The sequence below is a fragment of the Bidens hawaiensis genome, unplaced genomic scaffold (genome assembly GCF_021521415.1).
Source record: "Bidens hawaiensis isolate Kalapana, Puna unplaced genomic scaffold, B.hawaiensis_p1.1 tig00056115_1, whole genome shotgun sequence".
Taxonomy (NCBI): Eukaryota; Viridiplantae; Streptophyta; class Magnoliopsida; order Asterales; family Asteraceae; genus Bidens; species Bidens hawaiensis.
In genome coordinates this window covers 67,781-78,584 of record NW_027500125.1, presented here as the reverse complement: position 1 = coordinate 78,584, position 10,804 = coordinate 67,781, and the positions used below count along the sequence as shown (strand labels likewise).

General features: G+C 34.3%; 1 pseudogene across 1 annotated transcript; it reads right to left on the bottom strand.

Annotated features, from left to right (window-relative positions):
- Positions 1-8,311: 8,311 nt before the first annotated feature.
- Positions 8,312-10,371, bottom strand: LOC143601360 (cytochrome P450 86A22 pseudogene; annotated as a pseudogene). The gene is made up of 2 exons (XR_013147634.1): positions 10,179-10,371; positions 8,312-10,103 (listed from the first exon to the last, which is right to left on the bottom strand). The product of XR_013147634.1 is annotated as a cytochrome P450 86A22 pseudogene (transcript).
- Between the last annotated feature and the right edge of the window lie 433 nt (positions 10,372-10,804).

The window sequence follows — 10,804 nt, the reverse complement described above, 5'->3', positions numbered from 1 at the left end:
AGAACCAACAAATTTTTGACATTTGGCATTACAAATGGTGGTGAAAGAACAATTCTAGAAAACTATGTCGGTTATTGGTGATTTTAAATCTCAACCATTGATTAACATGATCCAATGACTATGATTTATTCTTAGTATTCCTAGGAAAATACTTCTTTTTAGTAGTAACCCTCCCCTATATATATATTTGTATATATATATATATAACACACATATCAATTAAATAATAATATTTTCTTCTCCCTTCAGGTGACAATATGCTCCCGCCCCCAGCCCCTTATCACCCTAAAATCGCCCCTCTTTATCACCCATTACAAATGCCTAAGAGTAATCAAAGTATTTGTGATTGGTCCACTGCCACGTAGGCTGAAAGATTGATAACACGTTATGTTGATACTATTTCTATATACTGCCAATCTTATATTATATCCTGATATGGTTAAAAAATCAATTTTATTTGTCTTGTATGTTATTGTGACAGAAGTTGTTGATTTAAATATGTTAAATAAATGTGATATTTTGGTTATTTGTATCTCGTAAGATTGTGGTCATAACTCATGTGCATAGAATGTTAGGTGTGTGAATAACCGAATAAATAACGATCTGTTAAAGTTTTACTGAGAGGTAAATATAAAAAGACTAGGTTAGTTAATAAAGTTATCAACTTTGTTACACGTATGATGAAACTTCTAAAACTTGATTAAAATCTTGTATTAGCTTATGTAACGAGGTATATATTTGAGTAGCTTTCTCTTTAAAAACCGCATATTTGTGTACGTTGTTAAAGAAAAATAGTGATATGTAAACTTATTAACTCGCTTGTTTTCTATAATCTTCTTGTATGTACATTACTTGTGACGGGTTCACCGTCCATACCTAAGATAGTAAAGTACAATAACTTACTAATCCTTGATCTGGTAAGTAACATCGGTTACATTCTAAAAGTTCAACCTATCACAATCTTTTGAGTTACCAAGATGGTACAGGATGCTAAGACGCATACCTAAGCCCAATCTACTACAATGTTTTGGCTTTACGAATCAACGAGGCCTATGATGTGGCATAAGCTAATTTGGTCACGTTGTGATAACTGATAACCCATGTACCGTGTGATCACCCTAGCCATACCATGCACACCCAATGTTTGAAGGTGGATCTCAAACTAAGAAAGAAATGAACAATAAAAAAATTTAATGATAGTAACAACTATAATCACTTATAATTATATTCCCGTCCTTAATTAGTTACTATTTACATGCTTATTATCACGCTAAGACTTGATTACATGATAGCACATTAACACCACCATTTATGAGGCTAGCACTTTCTAATAATGAACGATTAACCGCACAACGTTTTATTATGATAACACTCATGTTTCACTAAATCACACAAATAACACCACAAGTTTTTTATAATATGTTACAAACCAATACCGTAACGACTAACGAGCCGACCGATATAAACTGAGTTCTCGTCACCTTTGGCCGCAACGTACAGGTTTAAAGCAACTGGTTTCTCATTAAATGGTATTTTTTTAATTTAGTTAAAAGTGGGTTGATATAAGCAAAGCAAAGTGGTGACAACTTGCAACCTAAAATGGTAATTCAGTTTTTTTTTTTTTTTTTTAAGCTGTGATGGAATAGCATAACGGGTTCCGATCAAATTAGACGAGGTCAGAAAAGTATTTAAATAAAAAGAAGAGGGTTTTTAAGTCACTCATTTTAAGTAAATCTAGCTTCATGATTTTTACTAGTCGTTTTTTTAGAGTCACATTTTCCAAATATAATAATTTGTCCTGTAAAATTCTTCGACATACAATATTTTTAAAGATTATGAACATTGTATGATTAGAAAAACAAAAGAAATCTGGTGTAAGATGAGACTTATGAAAATATTAAGTTTTGAAGACCAACAAAATCAATTACGTAATGTTTGTTATGTTTTGTCATATTTAAAACATGTGTTTCTAAGATGTTTCAATTATTATGGTGAAACATGACAACGAAGTTTTTTTTCTACTTTAAGACTACCGGACAAACCACAACAACCCTAAGCTATTTCATATCAATTTATTTAAAAAATATATTATTTGAAACAAATAAACAAAATTAAAAAAATGTCATATATTAGAATAAAATTAATATAGACTAGTCGGGGCACTCATGAGTTATTTTACAAGTTTAAACTTGACTCGGATTTAACTCATTTGTTTTTTAATATTAGAAGAAGTTAAGAAATTTGATCTCTACTTATCTTAAAGAAAAAGATGATGTCAAGATTAAGATTAAGGATTAAGGATAACTTATCATAAGACTCATGACTCAACGTGGTACATAAACTTCGATGACTACACAAACCACTAAAAAGTAAAGGTATTTCAATACTTGCCCAACAATAAATCCCTTCTAATTAAACATGCAAACCTATAAAATTTCTGACACTAATGAAAATAAATTCATGGATTCGTCACTATACACAAAACCATGATCACCTATCACATGTGTGTAAGTCAATATTGCTAAAAGATTTTTGAATACCGAGTACAAGTGTATAGTAAAAAAAGGTTTTATGGATGTATATTAGAGTAAAATTATTCTTAAGTAACTTTAGGTGTAGAATATGCTATTTTAATTATTTTTCTTCTTAAAATTAAATAAAATACTTATGGCCCCATTTGGTGCTTTGATACAATGACACTATCATCGTATTTATTAACTAACAATCTAAATCTAAATTCCGTTGCAAGTCTTGTTTTACATTTCTTGGAACCATATTTGTGAAACTTCTATATATGTTTATTAGTACCTAATCTAAAATCCTTTATTAAATAAAAGTTGATTTTTTAAGAATAAAAATAACGGTTTGTAACATGTTTTCTGATGTTCTCACTAAAAGAGGTCTATGGAACATTATTAACGGTATGTTTGTTTGTGATGTGAACTCCCTTGATTGCTACAAGTTCCAGCTTTCATTTAAACTAAACTTCCAATAGGTACCATGGTCTAAAAATTAAATAAATATATATAAATGTTTTTTTAAATATAAGATCAAAATATTGATAAACTTTTTTTTTAAAAAAAAAAGAAAATGTTTTTTAAAATGTATAGATTTATTTAATAAAAATATGTGTTTAAAGTTGTTACAATTAAAAGTCTAAGTTGTTCAATTTACAATTTATCGTTGAAATAGTTACAATTGTGGGTTGAAACTATTTATAACAATGTGTCTAAATTAGCCACTCGTGTTTAGCATTATAGTATTACATCTAACCATCCAACGACACTTTCTTGTTGTACATGTCTGGCACATGTGCGATGATAATAGTTAATCCAGGCCATCATAACAATGTGTCTAAAACTATGTGTTTGTGTCGTATAAGGAACTGTACGATTATAATTGTGCATGCAAACAATATGTCATTCAACTTATGCCCTTTTATTATATGTTTACAATATATTATCGTTTGTTTTCTTTCTTTTTTGATATGTTGTAAAACTTTGATCCAAATTTCCTTCTTCCTTTAGTAACGTCTAACGACCTAAGATTTTTTTCATGGAGGGACGATCAAGGGGAGGGCAACTGCCACTATCATTTGTGTGTAGGTCCACCGGTGATATTCTTAGCGATATTTGATTTGCAACAAGGTTTGAATTTTATTATTATACTTAGTTGCGTTAGTTTATTTTTAGTTAATTTTGTTCTCATTGTTTGAATTATATCACAGTTCTATTTGGTGGATATAATGATGTGAAGTAAAGTCGATTTTTTTCCATAGTGTTAAATCCTAGTTATTCGTAGTTGATGTTATTATTATTTTTTTTTCTTTAATATGAGTATAATATAGGATAATATACTTACATTATAAATTTGGATTCAAATATGTCAGTACTCAATGCCGTGTCTAAACTATATATACTTGCAACAATCACAATTTACAACGCATATAAGAAATTGATACAATATTACAACATTATCTTTCTCTGAAAACAAATATCTATGAGACTATGAATTCATTGGGCTTGGTTAATAGATTTATGAAGTAATTATGCTTTAAAAGGCCCATATTGTAACTTGAACTTGAGCTAAGAAGTTAGACCAGTGACCAACGTAGCCTTACTGGGCTTTAAAAGCCCAACAATGTTTTTAGCGGACAAACACGAAACACTATTCAACTATTATTTTTTTTATTTATTATTATTTTAACTAAATTAAAGTTCTGCCATTCAAACACTGGTTTCGACGTTTGAGTTCCCAGCCTAATTACAAATCGGGGTTGGGTTTAGTTCCAAACAATAATTGCCGAACCGGTTTTGGTTTTGGAACTGATTTTCTTAGAGCATTTACATCACATTCCCCATAACCCCATTTTTAAATTCACATTTCAATTTCAATTCATTTGGCAACCAAGAAATGAAATCCAATAATATTTAATTATGTGAACTAAACACACTAAAAGAAAGAATTTAAATTCAAATACCATCAAATTCTTTTAAATTCTGTAAACTAAACGCGCACTTAGAAAACCAATATGTACGTTTTATTATATGTACCAAATACATATCTTTGAACCATGTCTTTGATACCTACTTTCAAATTTATTCCTTCATCGTATTTTATGGCTAGAAAGACAGAATAGAGATATGTGGGATTGTCTAAATAAGAGGAGGATAGAGAAGAAAATGACATATTGTTTTATTTATTGGAAATTGAAGAAAGAGAAAGAGACATGTGTGTGAAGTGTGAATGAAGTAAAGGCTACTGCTACATGGTCTTAAAAGAATTTTATATCATTAAAAAAACATTGCTACAAATAAATAAAAGAGTAAATTGTATTTTTGTTCATGTAGTTTGGGACGGAGCATTTTATGTTTTTCTCGTTAAATTTGAAACAGTTTAAGTCTCTGTTTTTTGGGCAGGATCACTATCTCTCTCTATCTACTTTCTATCTAAGAGTGCAAAAAGTCCTTTCAGAGTTTAAGATGATATTTTGACTGAAAATAGACAAAGCGACTCATAGTAATCATGCCCAAAATACAAAGTGACTCAAGCAGTTCAAATTTTATGCGAGCGACACACGTTGCTCCCGTTCCCAAACTATGGGACTATTGGCCTTGGTAGTTTTATTATGGACTCGTGAATTCAAATTGAGTCGAATTTTGATTTTTTATAATCCGAATCAAATTCTAAACACAAACAACCCTAGCCTTGGGTTCGATAAAATACAAATATACAATAGTATAACATTTTTAGTTTCAAGAAAACAACAAACCACATATGTTATTTAAAAAAGAAGAGAAAGAAAGAAAACAACTTAAGGTTGATTTTAACGTCGACTTGCTTAATTTGATTATTTATACACATGATTAACATAATCAAACCGTAAAATCAGTTATTAAAAAACCATAACCAAATCATACAAATAAGCTATCATAAGAATCATAACTAAAACCATCCGAACCACCGATTTTCAGTTGATCCGTAATTTTAATTAAATGTTTCTGGTTTTCAGCTGGTCTGTTATGTTAAGTAATCAATTCAGTGTCTCCAATTCATATTTTACTTAAAAATACTTAAAATGATATAAGTAATTCATAAGCCAATTATTGTGTGGAAATGGACTAATAAACAATTTTCTAACGTGACCTGACAAGATTTAAGAAAAAAAATAATAGATAAACAATATTATTAATAGCCCTACATGAGATTTGAAACCTTAATCGAAAGGGAAAAGACTGAGGGGTGTGGGGCTTCAACGGGGGCTAGAGCCCCTCCGCTCGCGCCCCCAGGCGCTAACACCACACCACCAGGGCGCTAACGGGGCGCTAACGCGAAAAACAATGCAGGCGTGAGCCGATTAGCGGGAGAAGAGAGAGGGCTGCACAACTTTTGATGGTTTTTTGACCGTTGGGAGCCGAACAAACAAAAAAAAATATATATTTTTCCTATATAATTATACCCCATTTCACCCATTTTTATACCAAAACTTCAAACCTTCACCCAAAATCAATTCATCTTCTCAACTTTTTTTTTAAAAAATGGCTGGAAATTGGTTCCCAAACCTTGATTCAGATTATCTTGAAGATGATTTATGGTCGTCACCGCACCAACCGATGTTTTATTCGGAGCCGCAAGAATCATCCGGCTTTCAACCATCCAACACACAACCGTCTCCTAACTTTGTTGTTCCGGAGACACAAGAATCACACGGTGAAGCTACGGGACCAAAAAGACGCGTCCACCGGAAAAAACAAGTTGCAACGGACGGGTCGGGACCGGCTTCGACTCCGAGGACGAAACGGAAAGCCACTCCGTGGTCATCGGATGAGAAGGAAGCCTTGTGTCGGGCTTGGATAGTCATTTCTGAGGATCGGCGTTGCGGTAATTGTTTTAACGTTTTTAAAAATGATTTTTAATAAAAAAGTTAAATAAAAAAGTTAAATGGAAATCTAATTTATTTATTCATTTTGCAGCCGACTACCAAAAGAGCAAGATTTTTTGGACAAAGGTTAGGTAGACGTTCTACATGCTCGTTGGGAGTACAGAGCAGAACGCCGATATGATTTCGGGTCGGTGGTCCGAAATCAGAAAATTTGTCGGCTTGTTTACTAATCTTTTCAACAGGAACAACGGTCGTATGAGACCAAGTGGCAGTGATGATTTGGCGGTTTACAATTTCACGGTCGAAGAGTGGAAGCAGGAGTGTTTGTGGATGTATGGGATGGTGAAGACGTGGGACGATTTAAAGTTGTGGGAGAGGCTGAAAAGGTGTTCCAAGTGGGTTGAGCTGGTGGCGCCGGACTTTGATGCGGAAGTAGGGCCGAAACGGACTAAAACTAGTTCGTCTGGAGCGTATAGCACTTCAACCGGGTCGGATTGCCGCGTTGGATTCGACCTAAACATTGCGGAGGAGGAAACGTCTTCACCGCCGAGGAGGTGGCCATTGGGAAGGGACGCCAAGGGGAAAAAACCGGCTGAGGGGGAAGCGGTAAACATCGCCAATCTTGTTGAATCCCTCAATAAATTCAACAAAACCATAGAGGTGGTCTCTTATGACAAAAAGGAAAAAAGTCGAATGAGAGATTTGGACTTTCTTACTAGAGAGTTCAGTAACCTAAATCCGGTCGATCAAATGCTAATGGAAAAGCAAAAGGAACGTATCCGAAAGAGGTTGATCGAAGAAGACCAAGCCGAAGAATAAGAAGAATGTTTTTTTTAGTACTTTAATTTTTATTTTATTTTTAGATATTAATGTGTTTTTTTATTAATGTGTGTTTTTTTTAATAATTTATGAGTTTTTTTAATAATACGTTGTTTGAATATATTTATAAATAAATAAAAAAAAATTCGCTGGAGCCCCTGCTGGAGCCCCTCCACACCAGGGCCAGAGACTCCAACAGGGGCTCCAACACCCCCCTTATCCAGTTTCTCTCTCTGCCACACGTCATAATATTATTGGTTGGAGCCCCCATTAAAGCCCCCCACACCCCTCAGCCTAACAAATCAAAGTGTCACCTACATACTTCAATTGTCATCTTATATTTCTTTTTTGAAAATTCAACTTAGCTTGTATTTTTTTTCAATCAAAATAATGATCTAACTCTTATTGTAATTAAACTTTAAAGTCAACCTGTCATAATCCCCATTATTTCCATTTCGTGTTAGATGTGCTAACATACACTTTCTTTCAAATAAAATAAGATTTTATAAAACAAATATTAAACTGAAAGAGAAAATGACTTATTCACAAAAGTTTAACATACATGGTACTATGATTATGTGAACCTTTTGATGTTTATTGTTGCAACTAGCATCTTGCTAATTGCTTCTTTAAAGTATAATATACTCCATTTGCCATTGACACACATACACACACACAAAAAAAAAACTAAATTATTTAGTTTGCAATTATTTTTCTATAGAAAAATAATTACAAACAAAATTACTTAGTTTTGTGTTTGTGTGTGTCAATGGCAAATGAAAAAACAAAAAACGTACGACTAAGCTAATTAAGCTGGGTTCACAACGTTTCAAGTAAAAAGATTTAAGAAATTAAAAATCTACAACGCACTTAGTTAAACGTATATCCTATATAATTCTTATAACTGTTTATTTCTCATGTTATATCAACAAAGCAAAACTTAAAAATACATTATATTATTTATTTAAAAACTAGTTGTACATTAAGCATGTCAAACAAATACAACATTTATTGCAATAATAACCTCTAACCAATATGCCAATACAGAAATAGCAACATGTATAAATCAATCATCCTTCACTGAATATAAAAATATAAATCATAAACATAACATTCTTACATGTGTAATTACTTATTCCAAAAAAAACAAAAAAAATAATTATAAAAAAAAGGTAATAACTTGTGGAACACTTAGTATAGTCACAATCTATCTTGCCATTTTTCTTTCCAGCAATTATTATTACTTATTAATATCAATATTTCAATATTAATATTAATAATATTATAATAATATTAATATTATAATTAAAGTATTCACAATTTAGCCACGTAGGGTGTCAAATCCCGTGGGTGAAGGTCCACCATAAGCCCATATTTCATAAACAAAGTCAACGACATCTTCTGCTCCACACGGTGGCCGGAAACCACCGTCAGCCGGTGCCGGAGCAACACCGCCGCCGCAATCGACTTCATTTGCAAATATGCCAAATCTTTCCCTAAACAAATTCTGGGTCCGGCGTTAAACGACACAAATCGGAACTGATCTTTCACTTCAAATTTTCCGGCACCGGTCAACCACCGTTCCGGCCGGAATTCCAGCACATCTTCACCCCATATAAACTTCATCCGACCGGTTGAGTATATCGAGTACGTGATCGATGAACCGGTCGGAACAAATGTTCCGTCCGGTAACACGTCGTCTCCAGCGACGTGTTTTGAGTCCTCTGGCACGGATGGGTATAACCGGAGGGTTTCTGATAATGCTGCTTTTAAATAAGTCAACTGGTCAACTTCTTCAAATATTAATGGCTCATCTAACCATTTACAGGTGTCACTGCCACGTGTCTGGTGTAAAACTTGACAAATTTCATTTAAAATTTTGGATTCCACTCTAGGGTTTTTAATCACTAGGTAGAAAAACCAGCTCAGCGCGACGGATGACGTGTCACGTCCAGCTAGGATGAAATTGAGTGCCACGTGTTGGAGGAACGCGTCAGAGTAGGACTCTTTTTTCTTCATGAACCGAGAGAGGAGGTCGTCGTGTGGGACCGTGGACCCCTCCTCGGTTTTGTTTAGAAGTTCGAGCTTACGTGTGTTTATGACAGCTATTAAGTATTCGTGCACGTGGCTCAGGCTCTGGCTTAGCTCGACTTCCATCCCGAGCCCTAGATATTTTTTTAGTTTCCATATTGTTTCGGGTAAAATGAAGCGTTGTAAGGTCGCTTCGGTGGCTCGGTCAAAAGCTGATGCGAAGGTGTTGTCGGGTAAACCTGGGGCTAACGTTTGTGGGTCTTTTCCAAAAGCCAGGCCGCATATGTTATCGAAAGTGAGACGAAGCAAGAGGTCTTGTAAGTCAACCGGCTTACCCTCAAGCTGAGCTGTTTTTAAAATAGGGCAAAACCTAAGCTTAATGGCTCGGCTGACCCACCGAGCCATGGCTTGTCTGAGGGTCCGGGTGGTGAATTCCAGCGCAGCAGTCTTGCGCTGGAAAAGCCACGTGTCACCGTCAGAGTTAAAGATGCCTTCACCAAGTAAATCATGGAAGACAGCTTGCCAAGTGGGGCCCTTAGGGTAATTGTCGAATTTAACCTTGAGAATGTGTTCAAGGTTCTTGGGGTCGCACGTGACGGTCACGAGACCTTGTTTTCGTGCGAGGAAAGGGATCGGGGAGATACAAGTCTGGTACGTGCCGCCACACATACGGAGGTTATCGGAGATCCAGTCGTGCATGCGATTAGCGTTTTGGATTAACCCGGGTAAACTGCCCAATAAGGGCCATACACGTGGACCACTTAATGAGTGTGTGATTGATTTAAACCAAATCAGGTAGCCTATAACAAGTGACAAAACAATCCACCAAGTAGACGAATCCATCTAAAACAATTTGCAATGGCAATATCACCTGTAAAAATAAATCATTCAAAGTTACAACGTTAACAATGTAGTTGAAGGAATGTATTAAATTTTGTATGCTTACCAATGTGTGGTTGGAGATGAGTATATTGGTATGGGAATAAGAGGATAAAGAAGTATAGGTGGGAAGATATAGAGGGAAGTTAGAAGATGAGTGATTTATATAACGAGGACCGATCTATATATGATAGCAAAGAGAAAGGAGGCTATTAATGAGGCAGCCAACACCTTCTATAAACAACATTATATTATATTTACTTGTATATATGCCACACATATATACATTAATTATATAAAATTAATTTGACTGACGACTTAAAGTCTTAAACACTTGTATACGGTTAGGGATGAGCAATATAAGGGTCGGACCCTTGAAACCCGGTTACCCGACTCATAAAACCCTTAGTTAGACCCGATTATATAATATGGGTAGGGTAAAGGGTATTTAAATTTCACCTTAAAGGGTAAAAAGGTTTCAAGGGTCCGACCATTTTTCAAACCCTTGACCCGTTTACTAAGTTTCTAAACAGATATATATCATATTCGCGATTAATCTGAAATTTAATATATATAAACGGTCATACTTCTGATTAGAAACATCTATCTATAATAATAATATATATAAACGAAAACCCAAAAATCATAGGTGTCGCAATGTGGTCGTTCCCCCCTTTTTTGGAGTCACCAGAT